We start from the raw sequence: 22508 nt of genomic DNA on the forward strand, positions 1-22508 counted from the left end.
TACCCAATTGGGTGAAATCCGAGGTGTCATTATCTATTATAGCTCGTAGTTCATCTTCGGTAGATGACTCTTCTATAGAGAATATTGGGTTGGAAGGTTGTGGAATGGTGAAGTTCGGTTTGGTCTCGGGGTTAAAATTTTCAACGTTATCGTTTTCCCAAGAGTACCAATTTGTCACCCTTATTTCTTCTTCATCATTCATTGATGGATTGATGATTTTGTCTGTAGAGGCTAATGTGTCGATATGTTGTGAATTTGGTAAGACTGAATAAAAAGTATCATCGGGGTAGTTGGTGATTTCGGAGTTCTCGAATTCATCAAAATTCGATGATATGGGATTTTTTTGAACATGTCTCCTCAGATCAACAGGTGTGTAATTTGATAGAGTTTCAGCTTGCCGGTTTACAAACTCTCTCATTTGTTCATTTTGAGCATCGAGTTCTTCGAGTTTGATTTTTATAATGTTTAAAGAATTTTCGGACACGTAATTTTCCTCGTCTTCTGGTTGTTGACTTTGGATATATTCTTGGGAATAATCCCAATTTGAATTGTGTTCTTCGTAATCGTTCCATTCAGGTTCCGTGGGTGCGTAATTTTCCATAGGAACGTAATAGTAACATTCCCATGTTGAGTGATAATCTCCACAGATTTCACAACCAGTTATTGTTTCATCGTTCGCGATCCAAGATTGACCGAATGAATTGTTATCAACACTCGTTTGAGGGTATTGATTTAATTGATTTTGGAGTTCAAAAAGAGTTTCCAAGGCCCAGTTTTCAAAATTTTCCATTTTATTGCGATGGACAAATTTTTAGCTACAATGTGGTGCGTTCACTAATTATCCTATTAGTTATAAAAATAGAAAAACTTATATAAGTTGTCCAATTAATAGACTTTTCTGCTTTTGCCCACGTTTCGAATAGCCAAAAGATGTAGCAGGGAGCCAGGCACCTTTAAATCGGAAAAGCCACAACTCAGCCACTAAAAAATCCAACTATTACTACGAAGCAGAAAAATGTCAACGTCCATTAATTTAACCGCTTAAATAATTTTTCTTTCCGTTTGAGATATTAGATAAGAAATAGAGAAAATTCTAAGTCCTAAAAACTAGAGCGTCGAGAAATAAGAAAGAAATAGATTGCATGTCGAAAAACGTCGAAAAATAAAAAGGTAGAAAAATAGGCGTCGAAAAATAAAAATAAGAAAGTAGCACAAAAAACGGCGTCGCAAAATTCTAAAGCACCTAAATCTTAGTCTAAGGAATAAGCACTTAAGGGATTTTACGGCAAGACCTAAAAATCTAGAATTAAAAATAAACTACGGCAAATACTAAACTTAAAACTAATTACGAGCGAAAAATATACAAATTACGCTAAAACAAATAAAAAAAATACGACAATATAAAAAGATATAAAAAGTGATAAAATTACTTATTGTTATAAAAATATTATTATTATTTTTTTTATATTATTTATTTTATAAAACTATTAAATTATATATTTATAAAAACTAGATTAAAATTTAAAAATAACAAAGTAAATAAATAAACTAAACTAAATAATTAATTAAGATAACCTAATTAGGGTTTAAATAAAAATAATAATAATTATTACACTGTAATTAATGTGTCGACAGAGGTTACCAGACGTGTCTGAGGGGCTCCGCGAGTTGCGAGGTTCCCAGTTCAAAACCTCCGCGAGTCGCGGGGGTTCAAAATTCAAACGTGACAGGTCAGTTTTACAGGTTCAACGTATTTATTTTATTTTTATTTTATTTATTTTTCTGTTTTGTATTTTTACAAAATATTTTTATATAGTAAATAAACACTTATATTTAAAAAAAACCAAAATAGAAATGAAAATATTTTATAAAAACAGATTTATATATATATATATATATATATATATATATATATATATATATATATATATATATATATATATATATATATATATATTTTTTCGGTGTTTAATTTTTTTTTTAGATTTTATATTGTTTTTCTAAAAATAAAATATAAATATACAAAAATAAATTAAAAATATAAAGTTTCGCCGACTCCCCGGCAGCGGCGCCAAAAACTTGGTGATGTAGCGTGAGGGTACGAAATAGTATTATTTTTAATACAAAATACTACAAAATATGACACAAGTTTTATTAATTTACGGATGGGATATACCTAAACCTTGCTACAACACTATAGGCAGTGTACCTAATCGTAGAGTAGTGTAGTTTTTAGTAAGTCCGGTTCGTTCCACAGGGAGCTGGTGATACTTACTATATTTTTAACTATATTTATACAAAATATATATAATTATATAAGTAGTAATATTATTATAAAAGGGGGGTTTTACCGTTTAATGACCGGTTTGTCGATTCTATATTTTAAGCGTAAAGATAAATGACGATAATTAAAGTGCGTAAAATAATGACAATAAATAAAATGACTGTAAATAAAATTGCGAGTAATAAAATGACAGTAAATAAAGATACGATGAGAAATATAATAAAAGAATTATGCTTATTTAAACTTCCGTAATCATGATGTTTGACGTGTTGATTTTAATTTATTACCATGGGTTAATTGTCCTTTGTCCTGGTTTATTTGATACGTCTATCTGGTTTTTGTCCATAATAGTCCATCGGTCATAAAAATAAAGTGCGAGTATCCTCGTCAAATTACCCTTATACCCGAAGTCAAATATTCCAACTGATTAAGGATTTAAACTGTGACGCAGTTATCACTTCTGTCAACAATTACACCAGTTATCACTGTATGTAATCCACCCCTGTTTTAATTAGTTTATGAATATTAATTCATCCACTTGATCAGAATGAATAATCAATTACCCAACCCAATTGATTAATTAAATGATTATAACAGATTCCATATGAACATCACTAAATAGGACAACCATAATCATTATTAATTATTAGGTTAATTAATTTGAAGATAGGTTCGACAGACTCCAATGAGTTGTCACTCAATTAGACAATACCCCCCATCTATTAATAGTCAATAGTTCAATTTCCACAAGTGTCGGTCTTTTGCCCAAATCTCAATTATGGTCCAAAGCCCAATTACCCAATTTTAGTATTTAGCCCAACATCATGATTACTTCAATTTAAATAAGCATAATAACGGCTTAGCTACGAGACATAAATTTAAAAAGGAAGAACATAGCTTACATTGAGTATTTATCGCGTAGTGTTACATGGACAGAGTTCCGACTTTAAAACCCGAAAAATAACATTTACATAACCCAATCTAATCTAATATACCACTAATCTATATATATATATAATATATATATATATATATATATATATATATATATATATATATATATATATATATATATATATATATATATATATATATATATTTGTTTATTATTATTATTATTACACACGGAGTATTATTATTATTTTTATTCTCTATTTTACATGCAGAACTCGAGAGCTTTTATAGCCAGAACTGAAATTCACTGCTCCGCGAGTCGCGGCCATTTTGGCCTTCCAGCTCCGCAAGTCGCGGAGGTTCCAAAACCAGCCCACAAGTTCAAGATCCAAGGCTGCCGACGGTTTTTATTTAAATATATATAATATATAAATAATTTTTATAATTATTTATATATTATATTATATTTATATACATAGTAGACTCGTAATTTTTTTTCCGTTGCGTCGAGCGTTGAGAGTTGGTTCATGTACCGGTTCCGGATTTTCGAACGTCCTTGCGTACGCTGAGATATTTTGTACTTTGCGTTTCGTAACTTGTACTCTTGTCATTTTTAGACGTTCCTTATCAATAAATTGAACCTTTTTAATTGTATCTTGTACTTTTGAGCTTTTTGGACCTTTGCGTCTTCAATTCGTTGTTTTCGCCTTTTGTCTTCGCACTTATTTAATATAAATGAATATTACATGAAAATGGAACAATTGCAACTGAAATCTTTACATATCGGAGGGATATTGATACTAAATATATGTTCATTTGGAGCACTATCAGCGACGCCAACACGATATCTGGTTAGTTCATCAGCACCAAATCATGAGCCAGCTATCATATCAGGTACCAAATAACTGTGTACCTACGCGACCTGCTCATTTTCCGCCACATAGCCCCGATATCCGACCACCCTTTAACCGGTATGACTATAACCAAGCCTATCAGAACACCTATAACCAACAATGGAACCCACCCGATGAGATGAACTGGAACCCCTATCCAGACTGATTTAGTTCCATTTGGTTATTTTTATGATATTTATGTTTTTATCTTTTGACTTTTTCATGTTTAAACTTATGTTATTGGATATATTTGTGTAATTTTTATTATTTTTATTATTATTGTGTACTAATATTTCATATTTAGAATTTGAAAGTGGGATATTAAGTCCCATTTCAAATTGCCATGCATGATTATATTTGTATGTATGTATATTGTCGATTGTACAAAACAGGGTAAAACAGCGCATTTTCAAAGACTGGCATTAAGTTCAGCAAAAGCTACTAATTTTGACGACAAGATGACAAATAAATGTGATGTAACAACAGACGAAATGAACAAATGATATGCACCATTTATCATTCAGCAAACAAACGCCAATATGTTTGGAAACTTTGGTAAAATTTAATCATTTCTACGCTAATCACCCTCAATAATTTAAATTGTACTGATTTCTTGCAAATGAGGGCATTGCAAGATCTTAAGTGTGGGAAGGGGTTAAATTCTTTCGGATTTTTAAAATTTTTATCTTTATACACTTGGTTACCATTAAAAATACTAGTAAAGCAGTAGTTGTATTAGAATCTAGTGCTCTCTGATAATAAAGAACAGCCCTAGTCTTATATACTGACTACCCAATTCTAGTAAAATTTTTCAAAATTTTCAATTAAATGAACTCAAAATCATGTTTATACATATTTATGAACGATAAAATTAGGTGTTAACACCGAAATTATTGTTACCTCGGAAAGGACATAAATTGAGAAACAAACCAAAATGTTAAAATTCATTTAAAATGGAATAGAGAACAATAAAAAGGAAAATAAAAGCCAAGTGTGGGAAAATTCTTCAAGTTATTCAAAACATATGTCACATATTTTTGTACAAATAACTGAAAATACTTTTGCTTTGGACTAAACTAAACTATTTTACCCGATGAAAGAAAAGAAGAGATGGATCTACACGATGAATCAATTCCATCATTAAAAGGAAGTAAAGTCTTCCGAAAAAGAAACGCGCTTCTTGAGTTAGGTCATGAAGTTGTCGTCCAGACCAGCTGTAGGTTGACGAAAAACCTAGAAAATTCATCACTAAAATCAGCAGGAAATCCACGGACCTCAGCATCAAACAGGGTCGCCAAGTGATCAGATTTATCCTAACCATGAGAAGGATTTATCTCGTAAAATGGGGGGGCACCGTGCAAATTAGCTGGATAAGACTAATGAATCAGATCCCCAGAAAGGATAATCTCCTTAAAGATTAAAAATCAGCTTTTAAGCCTGATATTACTCAATCCTAGATATTGACCTTAAAGATTGAGAATTCAAACTCATGGAATTCAATGATATCTAAACTCGAGCTTGAACGAGAAAATATTTTGATCAAAATTACAAACCGATTTGTTTTCTGAAAACCCTATTTTCAATGCGTTCATTACCATTGAACGTAAAATCCTAGGAATTCACTTGGAATTCATTAGGTCACCTGAACCAAATCGGGTGTCAACCGTAAGAACGGTGGTTGCATAGCATGGTCGAAGACAGGACCTTGTGCCAGACCGAAAAATTATAAGGATGAGCTTTACTATTGCTCCTACCAAGGATAGCAATTGCGTCTGACACGTTATAGACCATAATTAAAAGCAAGTCAGGGGACATTGCCTTAACAGCTGCTTGTTCAATGCTTTCCTTTACAACCGGACGGTAGTTTACCGAAAGGTAATATACGGGACAAGTAAACTGGACGTGTTGCTTTCCAAATACAAGGTTAGCAAGTGGGTGACACAAAACTGCAAGTTTTGAGCTAAAATTTTCAAATCTGAAACCCACCAAACCCACAAAAATATTTTGCAAACACCGGTGAAGGGTTATTCCGGAAAACTTATCTAGGGTAAAAGCTAGATTTAATTTTCAAAAGATCAAATGTTTTCATAAAGATCCAATTTCCTTAATGGATCTAAATTTTATAGTCATATGAGACTGTAAACCATATCGTTACTACCATTGTTTATACCGCCGTATAGAAATCACTGATGTACAAAGTGTGAAGAATAAAGAAGTGATTCTAGTATTTCAAGATGATATTGCTTGAGGACAAGCAACACTCAAGTGTGGGAATATTTGATAATGCTAAAAACAAACATATATTTCATAGCATTATTCCTCAAGAAAGATAAGCTTTTAGTTGCAATTGTTCTATTTACAAGTTATATTCGTTTAAATAATAAAAGGTGAAGACAAAAGACAGATTCGACGAATTGAAGACGCAAACGACCAAAAAGCTCAAAAGTACAAAAGACAATCAAAGAGGTTCCAATTATTGATAAGAAACGGTAAAAACCCCCCTTTATAATAATAATATTACTTGTATATATATTTGTATTTTTATAAAAGTAAACTAATATAGCGTTAAGCTTTGTTTAAAGATTTTCCCTGTGGAACGAACCGGACTTACTAAAAACTACACTACTGTACGATTAGGTACACTGCATATAAGTGTTGTAGCAAGGTTTAAGTATATCCATTCTATAAATAAATAAATATCTTGTGTAAAATTGTATCGTATTTAATAGTATTTCGCAATAAAAATATAGTATATTTCGTACCCCTCTACTTTAACATCAAGTTATTTTTGGCGCCGCTGCCGGGGAACAATCTAGCTTAAAAGCCGGAAGCAACGCTAATATATATAAAAAAAAAGATTTTTAGTTTACTTTTATTAAAATTCATTTTTATAAAAATACATTTTAAATATTCGAAAATATGAAAAGAAAAACAAAAATATAAGTATTTTTAAGATTTTGTTAAATATTTAAGTTTTATAAAGTTTCTTTATTTTTATATAAGTTTTATTTAAGTATTTTGTTTTTATTTAAAACATATAAAAAAATATATATATATAAATCTAGTTTTAAGATTTTTATTTATAAAATTATAAAGTAGTTCTATTTTTATTCTAATTTTTAAAATATAAGTTTTTATTATATAAAAATTTTTAGTTTATAAAACAGAAAATATAAAAAAAAAAAACGTCGAATTAAAAACTGTACCTGAGTTGAATTCTGGAACCCCGCAACTCGCGGGGTTTGCTGCTTGGAATACCGCAACTCGCGGAGACACTCTGACACCGACAGAACCCTAATTCAGCATTAATTACTGGTAATTATTAATTATTATTATTATTAACCCTAAATAATAATTATTATTATAATTAGTTTTATTTTAAAGTTTTACTTTTTATTTAATTTATATTTTAGTTAAATTAGTTTAATTAAATTGTAAAATTAATAGTTTTAATAAATAAATAATATAAAAATAATATTTTTATAAAAATTGTATTTTTTACAACTTTTTGTATATTTTTATATTTTGTCCCTTTTTAATCGTTTTAGCGTAATATTTGTATTTTTAGCTCATATTTAGTTTTAAACTTAGTTTTTGCCATAGTTATTTTTACTTCTAGATTTTTAGACTTTGCCGTAGAATTCCTGAAGTGCTTTTTCTTTAGACTAAGATTTATGTGCTTTAGAATTTTGCGACGCCTTTTTAAGTTTTAGTTTCTTTTTAATTATTTCCATTTGGGATATAGTTTTTCTTGTAAGCTTTAATATTTTTAGACGACTTTTACCTATGTATCAATTATCATTCCAATTAGTAATCTCAATTTGCGATTATAATTTTAAGTTAGTTGTAGTAATAAGGTTAGGTTAGTCAAGTATTTTTTTTTTAGTTTTACAAATTTCTTTTATTTTTCCGTCACCTTTTATTTTTCTTTCTTATTTTTCTTTTTCGATCTTTTTCCGACGAACTCTTTTTCTTTCTTATTTCTCGCCATTCTAGTTTTTAGGACATAGATTTTTAATCTACTTCTTATCTAAATTTCTTAAAATTACGAAAATTTATTTTAAGTGGTTAAATTAATAGACATCAAAATTTTCTGGTTCGTAGTAATAGTTGGATTTGTACGTGGACCGGGTTATTGGAGCCAAACAGTCCTCAATTATATTGAGACCAAACGAATCCTGTCCCTCTGCTGCATCTTTTGGCTATTCAAAACGTGGGCAAAATCAGAAAAGTCTATTGATTGGATAACTTATTATAATTTTTCTTTCCTTTTAAAAAAACTAATAGGATATTCAGTGAATGCACCGAGCAAGACGTTCACCACCTTTTGTACGTTCACCACCTGTAACTAGATCAAGACATTTAGCAAATATTACTGCCATTGATTTTTCTTTAGAATCATCATCCAGTCGACCAAGTACTCTAGTTCAAATTTCCGATAATCCATTTTTAGAACCCGACCTCACAATTGAGAATCCGGAGAATATTCAGGGACGATTCGTAGATCCTGAACCACTAAACTTTCCTCCGGAACCACCAATCATTCAAACAGAGATTGTTGAGGAACGAACCATTAAATCAGAATCCTCTAGTGATTCCGATTCAACAAATTCAATTATGGAGAATCTGGAACCTTTAAGTATGGAAGACCGAATGAGAGCTAAACGCACTGGCCAAGGTCACGCAATTACTCATCCAGACATTAATGTGCCAGATTATGAAATCAAAGGACAAATTCTACACATGGTGACTAATCAATGCCAATTTAGTGGTGCGCCGAAGGAAGATCCAAATGAACATCTACGTACCTTTAATAGGATCTGCACACTATTTAAAATCCGAGAAGTGGAAGATGAACAGATATATCTCATGTTATTTCCCTGGACTTTAAAGGGAGAAGCCAAAGATTGGTTGGAATCAATACCTGAAGGGGCGATTGATACATGGGATGTTTTAGTTGAAAAATTTCTTAAACAATTCTTTCCGGCATCTAAAGCCGTAAGACTTCAAGCAGAAATTGTTACGTTCACACGGAAACCAAATGAAACTCTATATGAGGCGTGGACAAGATTTGGAAAGTTATTAAGAGGATGTTCGCAACATGGTTTAGACACCTGTCAAATAGTACAAATATTCTACCAAGGATGCGACATCACTACAAGGAAAGACATAGATATAGCAGCTGGTGGTTCTATTATGAAGAAAACCGAAACTGATGCTTACAAAATTATTGATAACACTGCTTCCCACTCACACGAGTGGCACCAAGAAAAAGATATCGTTAGATCATCTAAAGCAGCTAGAGCCGATTCTAGCCATGACTTAGATTCCATTTCCGCAAAGATAGATGCTGTCGAGAGGACGAATGGAAAAGATGACTAAGGATATTCACTCAATACGAATTAGTTGTGAGCAGTGTGTGTAGTGACCCGACATTTAAATGTATATATATCATATTAAGATATAATAATATATCATAATATCATGATAATATAATAATTTAACATCTCATTAGATATAATAAACAATGGGTTAACAACATTAATTGAGATCGTTAACTTAAAGGTTTCAAAACAACACTTACATGTAACGACTAACGATGACTTAACGACTCAGTTAAAATGTATATACATGTAGTGTATTTAGATGTATTAAAATACTTTTGGAAGACTTCAAGACATATATCAAAACACTCATACTTAACGAAAATGGTTACAGTTACTTTTCCATTCTTTTCTTTCATCAAGAATTCTAGTCGTATTCTTACCCGTATTATACACAGCTTCAAAACGTACTTACTATGAGTATATACCAACAGGAACTAGCATGGGATTCCACTCTTGATTATGTCATGTATGACTAATCAATTTTAACTTCTACCATGAGCTAGTCAACTAACTAGAACTCCTTTTAACCCCACTCACCACTCACCAATTACCACTCATCATTCACTCCATTTCACTTCCAATTCTCTTTCTAATTCTCTCTCAACACACACACACACACTATTATGAACGTATTTTTCCAGTAGTTAATCATCATCTTCATCAAAAATCACTTCAAGAATCAAGCTATAATCATCATAGGAAGAACACTTCAAGAACACTTCAAAAATCCCTTCAAGTTTACTAATTTACTTCCAAGCTTTCTAATCCATTCCAAGTAATCATATAAGATCAAGAAACCTTTGTTATATACAGTAGGTTATCTTTCTTATTCAGGGTAATATTCATATTCAAACTTTGATTCAATTTCTATAACTATAAACTATCTTAATTCGAGTAAAAATCTTACTTGAACTTGTTTTTGTGTCATGATCCTACTTCAAGAACTTTCAAGCCATCCAAGATCCTTTGAAGCTAGATCATTTCTTGTCATTTCCAGTAGGTTTACCTACTAAACTTGAGGTAGTAATGATGTTCATAACATCATTCAATTCATATATATATGATATGCTAACTTAATGATTTAAAACCTGGAAACACGAAAAACACCGTAAAACCGGATTTACGCCGTCGTAGTAACACCGCGGGCTGTTTTGGGTTAGTTAATTAAAAACTATGATAAACTTTGATTTAAAAGTTGTTATTCTGAGAAAATGATTTTTATTATGAACATGAAACTATATCTAAAAATTATGGTTAAACTCAAAGTGGAAGTATGTTTTCTAAAATGGTCATCTAGACGTCGTTCTTTCGACTGAAATGACTACCTTTACAAAAATGGCTTGTAACTTATTTTTCCGACTATAAACCTATACTTTTCTGTTTATATTCATAAAATAGAGTTCAATATGAAACCATAGCAATTTGATTCACTCAAAACGAATTTAAAATGAAGAAGTTATGGGTAAAACAAGATTGGATAATTTTTCTCATTTTAGCTATGTGAAAATTGGTAACAAATCTATTCCAACCATAACTTAATCAACTTGTATTGTATATTATGTAATCTTGAGATACCATAGACACGTATACAATGTTTCGACCTATCATGTCGACACATCTATATATATTTCAGAACAACCATAGACACTCTATATGTGAATGTTAGAGTTAGCTATACAAGGTTGAGGTTGATTCCAAAATATATATAGTTTGAGTCGTGATCAATACTGAGATACGTATACACTGGGTCGTGGATTGATTCAAGATAATATTTATCGATTTATTTCTGTACATCTAACTGTGGACAACTAGTTGTAGGTTACTAACGAGGACAGCTGACTTAATAAACTTAAAACATCAAAATATATTAAAAGTGTTGTAAATATATTTTAAACATACTTTGATATATATGTATATATTGTTATAGGTTCATGAATCAACCAGTGGCCAAGTCTTACTTCCCGACGAAGTAAAAATCTGTGAAAGTGAGTTATAGTCCCACTTTTAAAATCTAATATTTTTGGGATGAGAATACATGTAGGTTTTATAAATGATTTACAAAATAGACACAAGTACGTGAAACTACATTCTATGGTTGAATTATCGAAATCGAATATGCCCCTTTTTATTAAGTCTGGTAATCTAAGAATTAGGGAACAGACACCCTAATTGACGCGAATCCTAAAGATAGATCTATTGGGCCTAACAAACCCCATCCAAAGTACCGGATGCTTTAGTACTTCGAAATTTATATCATATCCGAAGGGTGTCCCGGAATGATGGAGATATTCTTATATATATGCATCTTGTTAATGTCGGTTACCAGGTGTTCACCATATGAATGATTTTTATCTCTATGTATGGGATGTGTATTGAAATATGAAATCATGTGGTCTATTGTTACGATTTGATATATATAGGTTAAACCTATAACTCACCAACATTTTTGTTGACATTTAAAGCATGTTTATTCTCAGGTGAATACTAAAAGCTTCCGCTGTTGCATACTAAAATAAGGACAATATTTGGAGTCCATGTTTGTATGATATTGTGTAAAAACTGCATTCAAGAAACTGATTTCGATGTAACATATTTGTATTGTAAACCATTATGTAATGGTCGTGTGTAAACAGGATATTTTAGATTATCATTATTTGATAATCTACGTAAAGCTTTTTAAACCTTTATTTATGAAATAAAGGTTATGGTTTGTTTTAAAAATGAATGCAGTCTTTGAAAAACGTCTCATATAGAGGTCAAAACCTCGCAACGAAATCAATTAATATGGAACGTTTTTAATCAATAAGAACGGGACATTTCAGTTGGTATCCGAGCGTTGGTCTTAGAGAACCAGAAAATTTGCATTAGTGTGTCTTATCAAGTTTGTTAGGATGCATTAGTGAGTCTGGACTTCGACCGTGTTTTCTTTAAAAATGATTGCTTAACATTTTTGTTGGAAACTATATATTTTTAACATATTAATATTATGTGATATATTAATCTCTTAACGTGTTTGATATTATGTGATAGATGTCTACCTCTAGAACAAGTCCCATTGACTCACCTAATAATAATGAAGAGTCAAATGTAAATTGGAATGATTCGTGGACTGATTCACAAGTTCCCGAAGAGGAACCGGAAGAAGAGTCGGAACCGGAAGAAGAATCGGAACCGGAAGAAGAATCGGAACCGGAAGAAGAAATAGAACCGGTGGGGGAAATAATAAAACGGTTAAGTAAAAGAGAATCCTCAACCAACCGACCAAGGTTAATTATGGTCAATGGTGTTTTCGCCAAGGAAGCAAAATATTGGGAGGATTACCAATTCTCCGATGAATCGGATTCCGACGAGAATTCCGATGATGTTATAGAAATTACCCCAACTGAATTTAAAAAGGCAAAAGAAAATAATAAGGGAAAGGGCATAAAAATAGAGAAATCTAATTCCAACCCCGATGAACTTTATATGTATCATCAACCCCCGAAGCCCTTAAGTTGTAACAATGACCCGGGAACCTCTAAACCACCAGGTTTTTCTAAACCAATGTGGACAACGATGGCTCGTATTAGGGGAACATCATATATTCCTAGAAACTTGGCAAAACGAACCAAAACCGAACAAGAAGAAACGAGCGAGTCGGAATAAGATAGTTGTATTTGTGTGGTGTAATATATGTAATATAGTGTGCTTATGCTTTATGATATATGTAAAAATTGCTTGTATTAATAAGTATTTTTTTTTATGAATCTAACTCTTGTCTATTTTACAGTATAAAAACACAAAATGGATAGACAACCCACTATTTTAAGAGACCTACCCGGAAACATGATTGATGAAATCTTGTCTAGAGTCGGTCAGAATTCCTCGGCACAACTATTTAAGGCGAGATCAGTTTGTAAGACATTCGAAGAACATTCCAAGAATGCCTTGGTTTATAAAAGGCTTTCGTTCGAAAGATGGGGGATATCACATTGGGAAATCCATAAGTTACGATGTGTTTACTTTGACGTATATATTACGGGAACCCAAATGCTATTTTACGCAACGGGTTAAGAAATTATTTTGACTCAGTATATCCGAATATAGGACTTCGTGATTTAGAAAAAGCGGCTAACATGCAACATAAAGAAGCATGTTATGCTTACGGGTTAGTAATGTTCGCTTCTCACCAAAGTGAGAACAAGAACATCGGGCTACAACTATTAAACAAAATGTTCCACAAGTGACGGAGTCGGTAATTGGGGTAAGAAATGAGGTTTTTAGGTTATTACGAGACTGTTGGTCATTACGTAACCCTCGTCCCTTTGACGACGTTACAACACGCTGTCTTATCAACGGCCATAACGGTTATGTTCCACAAGACCAAGGATGGGAAGTAGTCCTAGTAAAACCAGAATGCATGACTTGTTTCTGGACGTATGAATTACGTGTCTTTATTGCCTTTGCTGAACGACTTGTGTACTAGCAAGAATTATCTTCACAACTATCTTGTATCAAAGTTATTGTGTGCTATATTTCATGCTTTATGTAAAATAAGCGGTATTGTAAGTTTGTAAAATATTGTATAAAAGTTTGAACGCGAAATATTATTACAATCAGTTTTTCATATAGAATTGTAGTAGTTGAATTGTATATTAGCTACTAAGTATGAACTTAACTGGTAGGTACTACCCGAATTTAAACTTATAAAACGCTAATATGAAGAAAAAACTTTTATAAATGAGTTCATATTATGCTACGAAATACTATTAACTACTCTTAATATTCTGTATGATTAACTTGTTCCATTTGACTATTTTGAAGGAAATGGCACCGACTACCCGACACACCGTGAATATGAATGAAGAGGAACTCCGTACTTTTCTAGCTTCAAACATAGCCGCAGTACAGGCTGCGTTATATACCAACAATAACCTTGGATCTGGCAGTACAGAAAATCGTGTAGGATGCACCTACAAAGAATTCACTGCCTGCAAACCTTTGGAATTTGATGCAACCGAAGGACCGATCGGATTGAAACGGTGGACCGAGAAGGTCGAATCGGTGTTTGCCATAAGTAAGTGTACTGAAGAGGACAAAGTGAAGTACGCTACGCATACCTTCACAGGTTCTGCGTTAACATGGTGGAATACCTATCTAGAGCAAGTGGGACAAGATGATGCGTACGCACTACCGTGGTCAGCATTCAAGCACTTGATGAACGAGAAGTACCGTCCCAGAACCGAGGTCAATAAGCTCAAGACAGAACTTAGAGGGTTACGAACCCAAGGATTTGATATTACCACGTACAAAAGACGATTCACAGAATTGTGCCTATTGTGTCCGGGAGCATTCGAAGATGAGGAAGAGAAGATCGACGCGTTTGTGAAAGGATTATCGGAAAGAATCCAAGAAGATATAAGTTCACACGAGCCCGCCTCCATACAACAGGCATGTAGAATGGCTCACAAACTAGTGAACAAGATTGAAGAAAGAATTAAAGAACAGACTGTTGAAGAGGCCAATGTGAAGCAAGTCAAAAGAAAGTGGGAGGAAAACGGTGATAAGAATCACCAATACAACAACAACAGCAATTACAACAATAATCGCAACAATTATCCCAACAATCGCAACTACAACAAACGGCCCAACAACAACAACAACAACAACAACAGCAACTACAACAATCATCCCAATAACAATAATAACTGCAACAACAACAACAACAATCAGAAGCAGCTATGCCAAAGGTGTGAAAAGTATCACTCGGGGTTCTGCACCAAATTTTGCAACAAGTGTAAAAGAAATGGTCATAGCGCGGCGAAGTGTGAGGTCTACGGACCAGGGGTTAATAGAACGAAAGGAACAAACGGTGTCGTAACGAGTAATGGCGGAGCAAGTAGTGTCGGAGCAAGTTATGCCAATGTAGTTTGTTATAAATGTGGAAAACCGGGCCACATTATTAGAAATTGCCCGAACCAGGAGAACACGAATGGACAAGGCCGCGGAAGAGTTTTCAATATTAATGCGGCAGAGGCACAGGAAGACCCGGAGCTTGTTACGGGTACGTTTCTTATTGACAATAAATCTGCTTACGTTTTATTTGATTCGGGTGCGGATAGAAGCTATATGAGTAGAGATTTTTGTGCTAAATTAAATTGTCCATTGACGCCTTTGGATAGTAAATTTTTACTCGAATTAGCAAATGGTAAATTAATTTCAGCAGATAATATATGTCAGAATCGAGAAATTAAACTGGTTAGCGAAACATTTAAGATTGATTTGATACCAGTAGAGTTAGGGAGTTTTGATGTGATAATCGGTATGGACTGGTTGAAAGAAGTGAAAGCAGAGATCGTTTGTTACAAAAATGCAATTCGCATTATACGAGAAAAAGGAAAACCCTTAATGGTGTACGGAGAAAAGGGCTGATAGTGCTCCAAATGAACATATATTTAGTATCAATATCCCTCCGATATGTAAAGATTTCAGTTGCAATTGTTCCATTTTCATGTAATATTCATTTATATTAAATAAGTGCGAAGACAAAAGGCGAAAACAACGAATTGAAGACGCAAAGGTCCAAAAAGCTCAAAAGTACAAGATACAATTAAAAAGGTTCAATTTATTGATAAGGAACGTCTAAAAATGACAAGAGTACAAGTTACGAAACGCAAAGTACAAAATATCTCAGCGTACGCAAGGACGTTCGAAAATCCGGAACCGGTACATGAACCAACTCTCAACGCTCGATGCAACGGAAAAAAAATTACGAGTCTACTATGTATATAAATATAATATAATATATAAATAATTATAAAAATTATTTATATATTATATATATTTAAATAAAAACCGTCGGCAGCCTTGGATCTTGAACTTGTGGGCTGGTTTTGGAACCTCCGCGACTTGCGGAGCTGGAAGGCCAAAATGGCCGCGACTCGCGGAGCAGTGAATTTCAGTTCTGGCTATAAAAGCTCTCGAGTTCTGCATGTAAAATAGATAAATAAACATAATAATAATAATACTCCATAAGATAATAAATAAATAAATATATAATATATATATATATATATATATATATATATATATATATATATATATATAGTATAGATTAGTGTTATATTAGATTAGTTCGGGTTATGTAAAGGTTATTTTACGGGTTTTTGAAGTCGAAATTCTGTCCGTGTAACACTACGCGTTAAATACTCAATGTAAGTTATGTTCTCCTTTTTAAATTAATGTCTCGTAACTAAGTTATTATTATGCTTATTTGAGCCGAAGTAATCATGATGTTGGGCTAATTACTAAAATTGGGTAATTGGGTTTTGTACCATAATTGGGGTTTGGACAAAAGAACGACACTTGTGGAAATTAGACTATGGGCTATTAATGGGCTTTATATTAAATTAACGATACCTCGTTAATTTAATATAAAGGTTATGATTTGACGTATCTATATATAACCACATACGCTTAATCGGACACGATGGGCGGGATATTTATAAGTACGAATTATTGTTCATTTGACCGGACACGGGGATGGATTAATAGTCAATGGACTCATTAAAATAGGGGTGGATTACATTCAAGGGTAATTGGTGTAATTGTTAACAAAGTATTAAAACCTTGGTTTACACACAGTCGATAACCTGGTGTATTCATTAAGCAAAGTATTAAGACCTTGTTACAGTTCGAATCCCCAGTTAGTTGGAATATTTGACTTCGGGTATAAGGTTAAATTTGCCGAGCAGTTTATAATTATGACCGATGAACTATTATGGACAAAAACCAGATAGGTTTCAAATACATCCAGGACAAAGGACAATTAACCCAAGACAATAAATTAAAATTGAAACGTCAAATATCATGGTTACGGAAGTTTAAATAAGCATAATATATTTTATTTCATATTTCCTCGTACTTTTATTTATTGTCATTTTAATTATGGTTATTTATTTTATTGTTATTTAAATATCATCATTTACTATACGCTTCGCTTAAAATATAAATCGACAAACCGGTCATTAAACGGTAAACCCCCTTTTATATATTATTATATATATATATATATAATTATATATATTTTGTACAAATATAGTTAATTAAAATATAGTGTGCAATAAGCCCGCTCCCTGTGGAACGAACCGGACTTACTAAAAACTATACTACTCTACGATTAGGTACACTGCCTATAGTGTTGTAGCAAGGTTTAGGTATATCCCATTTGTAAATAAATAATTAAAACTTGTCATATTTTGTAGCAATCCGCATTAAAAATATATAACTATTTCGTACACCACGCTACACACATCAAGTTTTTGGCGCCGCTGCCGGGGAACTTGGCGAAACGCTATATTTTTAATATATATTTGTATAAATATATTTTTAGAAAAACTATATAAAAAAAAAAATTAATAAAAAAAAAACCGAAAAAAATAAAAAAATAAAAAAATAAAATATATATATAAATCTAGTTTTACGATTTTTATTTATAAAATTATAAAGTAGTTCTATTTTTATTTTAGTTTTTAAATATAAGTTTTTATTATATAAATATTTAGATTTAAAAAAAAAAAAAAAAAACACGTCGAATTAAAAACTGTACCAGAGTTGGATTTTGGAACCCCGCGACTCGCGGGGTTTGCTGTTTAAAATACCGCGACTCGCGGAGCTTTTTCTGACACGCCTGCCAGAAACCCTAACTGCAATTAATACGGAGTAATAATTATTATTATTAATTAATTAAGATTTAGGTTTTAATTAAATTAATATTTAATTTTAATCATTTTGTTATATTAAGTTTTAATTAGTTTTATTTATATATTTAAATTAATACTTTTATAAAATAATATAAAAATAATTTTTTTATAAAAAAATTGTACTTTTTACAACTTTTTGTATATTTTTATATTTTGTCCCTTTTTAATCATTTTAGCGTAATATTTGTATTTTTAGCTCATATTTAGTTTTAAACTTAGTTTTTGCCATAGTTATTTTTACTTCTAGATTTTTAGGCTTTGCCGTAAAATCCCTTAAGTGCTTTTTCTTTAGACTAAGATTTAGGTGCTTTAGAATTTTGCGACGCCGTTTTTATATTTTAGTATCTTTTTAAGTTATTACCATTTGGGATATAGTTTTTCTTTTAAGCTTTAATATTTTTAGACGCAACTTTTAATTCTTAGTTTTTAATTCCTTTTTAAGTTACGACGTGCTATTTTCTTATTTTTATTTTTCGACGTTTTTCGACGCGCATTCTTTTTCTTTCTTATTTCTCGACGCTTTAGTTTTTAGGACTTAGAAATTTTCTCTATTTCTTATCTAATATCTCAAACAGAAAGAAAAATTATTTAAGTGGTTAAATTAATGGACGTTGACAATTTTCTGCTTCGTAGTAATAGTTGGATTTGTTAGTGGCTGAGTTGTGAGCTTCCGATTTAAAGGGTTCTGGCTCCCTGCTGCATCTTTTGGCTATTCGAAACGTGGACAAAAGCAGAAAAGTCTATTAATTGGACAACTTATATAAGTTTTTCTATTTTTATAACTAATAGGATAATTAGTAAATGCACCACATTGTAGCTAAAATTTGGCCATCGCAATAAAATGGAAAATTTTGAAAACAAGGCTATGGAAACTCTTTTTGATATCCAAAATCAATTAAATCAATACTCTCAAACGAGTGTTGATGACAATTCGTTCGGTCAATCTTGGATCACGAATGACGAGACAATAACTGGTTGTGAAATCTGTGGAGATTATCACTCAACATGGGAATGTTATTATTACGTTCCTATGGAAAATTACGCACCCACGGAACCTGAATGGAATGATTATGAAGAATACAATTCAAATTGGGATTATTCCCAAGAATATTTCCAAACTCAACAACCAGTAGACGAGGAAAATTACGTGTCTGAAAATTTATTAGACAATATGAAAATCAAACTCGAAGAACTCAATGCTCAAAATGAACAAATGAGAGAGTTTGTAAACCGGCAAGCTGAAACTCTATCAGACTACACACCTGTTGATCTGAGGAGTATTGTGCAAGAAAATCTCATATCATCGAATTTTGATGAATTCGAGAACTCCGAAATCACCAACTATCCCGATGATACTTTTTATTCAGCTTTACCAATTTCACAACATATCGACACATTAGCCTCTACCGACGAAATCAACGATCCATCAATGGATGAAGAAGAAGAAGTAAGGGTGACAAATTGGTACTCTTGGGAAAACGATAACGTTAAAAACTTTTCCCCCGAGACCAAAGTGGTGGGACCAATAAGTACCGTTAATGAAGAAGAATCTACTCCAATCCCGAAATTCACCATTCCACAACCTTCCAACCCAATATTCTCAATAGACGAGTCATCTACCGAAGATGAACTACGAGCTGTAATAGATATCGACACCTCAAATTTCACCCAATTGGGTAATAGAGGTGAAAACTTTGATCTCGAGAATAAAAGGAAGGAAATGTTAGGAATTGTCCGCCCTATAATATGTATGTCGATGTATATCGATCCATTTGACCAAGAACCAGAAAAGAGACATATCCATTTACTAAAAGCTACACTTAAAAAAGAATTAGGTAGTGACGATCGGGTGGGTCTAAACTTTAAACCCATTGATATAATATATACCACCCGAAATGTAAATAATTGGCTCACTATTTTAATTCGTGGAACTTATTCTACCGACTTCACATGTCGTCTGCTAAGTATGGGAAAGTCTAACCCCACTTAACGTTAAATTAGGGGTTCGGGTTAGTGCATAACTCGTTAATAAAAATGCATGATAAGTTAGGGTAAAAGACGCATTTTCAAATATTAACAAACAGTTCAGAAAAGCAACCGTTTTTGAAGAAAAACATGTATGAAATAACAAAAGAAGGAATGAACGATGAGGCGCGCCATCTATCATTCGACGAGCTTTGTAATTACAAACTGGGTATTTTTAATTACTTTTCTACACTAATCACCCTCATGAATTTATAATTATAGTCTGATTTCATGCAAATGAGGGCATTGCATGATCTCAAGTGTGGGGAAGGGTTATAAATTCTCTCGGGTTTATACTTGGTTTATTTGCCAAATTTTATGAAAATTTGAAAAATTTTCAACTAAATGAATTTAAAATCATGTTTATATATATTTATGAACGGTGAAAACTAGGTGTTAATACCGAAATTATCGTTACCTCGGAAAGGACATAAATTGAGAAACACCCTAAAATGCTTGAATTCATTTAAAATGGAATAAAGGAGGATAAAAAGGCAAAGAAAGAAACTAAGTGTGCGGAGAATGTACCAAGTTATTCAATTAAAAACTATCTATCACATGTTTCTGCAAAGTTTATTGCAGGTGCTTTTGTTTTGGACTAAATTAACTATTTTACCCGATGAAAGAAAAGAAAAGATGGATCTACACGATGAATCAATTCCATCATTAAAAGGAAGTAAAGTCTTCCGAAAAAGAAACGCGCTTCTTGATTTAGGTCAGGAAGTTGTCGTCCAGACCAGCTGTAGGTTGACGAAAAATCTAGAAAAGTCATCACTAAAATCAGCAGGAAATCCACGGACCTCAGCATCAAACAGGGTCGCCAAGTGGTCAGATTTATCCTAACCATGAGAAGGATTTATCTCGTACAATGGGGGGGCACCGTGCAAATTAGCTTGATAAGACTAATGAATCAGATCTCCAGAAAGGATAATCTCCTTAAAGATCAAAAATCAGCTTTTAAGACTGATATTACTCAATCCTTGAGATTGACCTTAAAGATTGAGAATTACAAACTCATGGAATTCAATGATATCTAAACTCGAGCTTGAACGAGAAAATATTTTGATCAAAATTAAAACCGATTTGTTTTCTGAAAACCCATTTTCAATGCGTTCATTACCATTGAACGTAAAATCCTAGGAATTCACCTGGAATTCATTAGGTCACCTGAACCAAATCGGGTGTCAACCGTAAGAACGGTGGTTGCATAGCTTGGTCGAAGACAGGACCTTGTGCCAGACCGAAAAATTATAAGGATGATCTTTACTATTGCTCCTACAAAGGATAGTAATAGCATCCGACACGTTTTTGGACCATAATCAAATGCATGTCATTAGACATTGCCTTAACAGTTACTTGTTCATCGCTTTCTTTTACAACCGTACGGTAGTTTACCGAAAGGTAATATACGGGACAAGTAAACTGGACGTGTTGCTTTCCTAATACAAGGTTAGCAAGTGGGTGACACAAAACCATAAGTTTTGAGCTAAAATTTTCAAATCTGAAACCCACCAACCCACAAAAATATTTTGCAAACACCGGTGAAGGGTTATTCCGGAAAACCTGTCTAGGGTGAAATCTAGCATGAATTTTTAAAAGATCAAATGTTTTTATAAAGATCCAATTTCCTAACGGATCTAAATTTTCATATTCATGTGGGACTGTAAACCACAAATGCTACTATCATTGTTTATACCGCCGTATCAAAATCACTGATGTACAAAGTGTGAAGAATAAAGAAGTGATTCTAGTGTGTTTTATTTCAAGACTGTATTGCTTGAGGACAAGCAACGTTCAAGTGTGGGGATATTTGATAGTGCTCCAAATGAACATATATTTAGTATCAATATCCCTCCGATATGTAAAGATTTCAGTTGCAATTGTTCCATTTTCATGTAATATTCATTTATATTAAATAAGTGCGAAGACAAAAGGCGAAAATAACGAATTGAAGACGCAAAGGTCCAAAAAGCTCAAAAGTACAAGATACAATTAAAAAGGTTCAATTTATTGATAAGGAACGTCTAAAAATGACAAGAGTACAAGTTACGAAACGCAAAGTACAAAATATCTCAGCGTACGCAAGGACGTTCGAAAATCCGGAACCGGTACATGAACCAACTCTCAACGCTCGACGCAACGGAAAAAAAATTACGAGTCTACTATGTATATAAATATAATATAATATATAAATAATTATAAAAATTATTTATATATTATATATATTTAAATAAAAACCGTCGGCAGCCTTGGATCTTGAACTTGTGGGCTGGTTTTGGAACCT

This window comes from Rutidosis leptorrhynchoides, chromosome 9, assembly GCF_046630445.1.
Source record: "Rutidosis leptorrhynchoides isolate AG116_Rl617_1_P2 chromosome 9, CSIRO_AGI_Rlap_v1, whole genome shotgun sequence".
Lineage (NCBI taxonomy): Eukaryota > Viridiplantae > Streptophyta > Magnoliopsida > Asterales > Asteraceae > Rutidosis > Rutidosis leptorrhynchoides.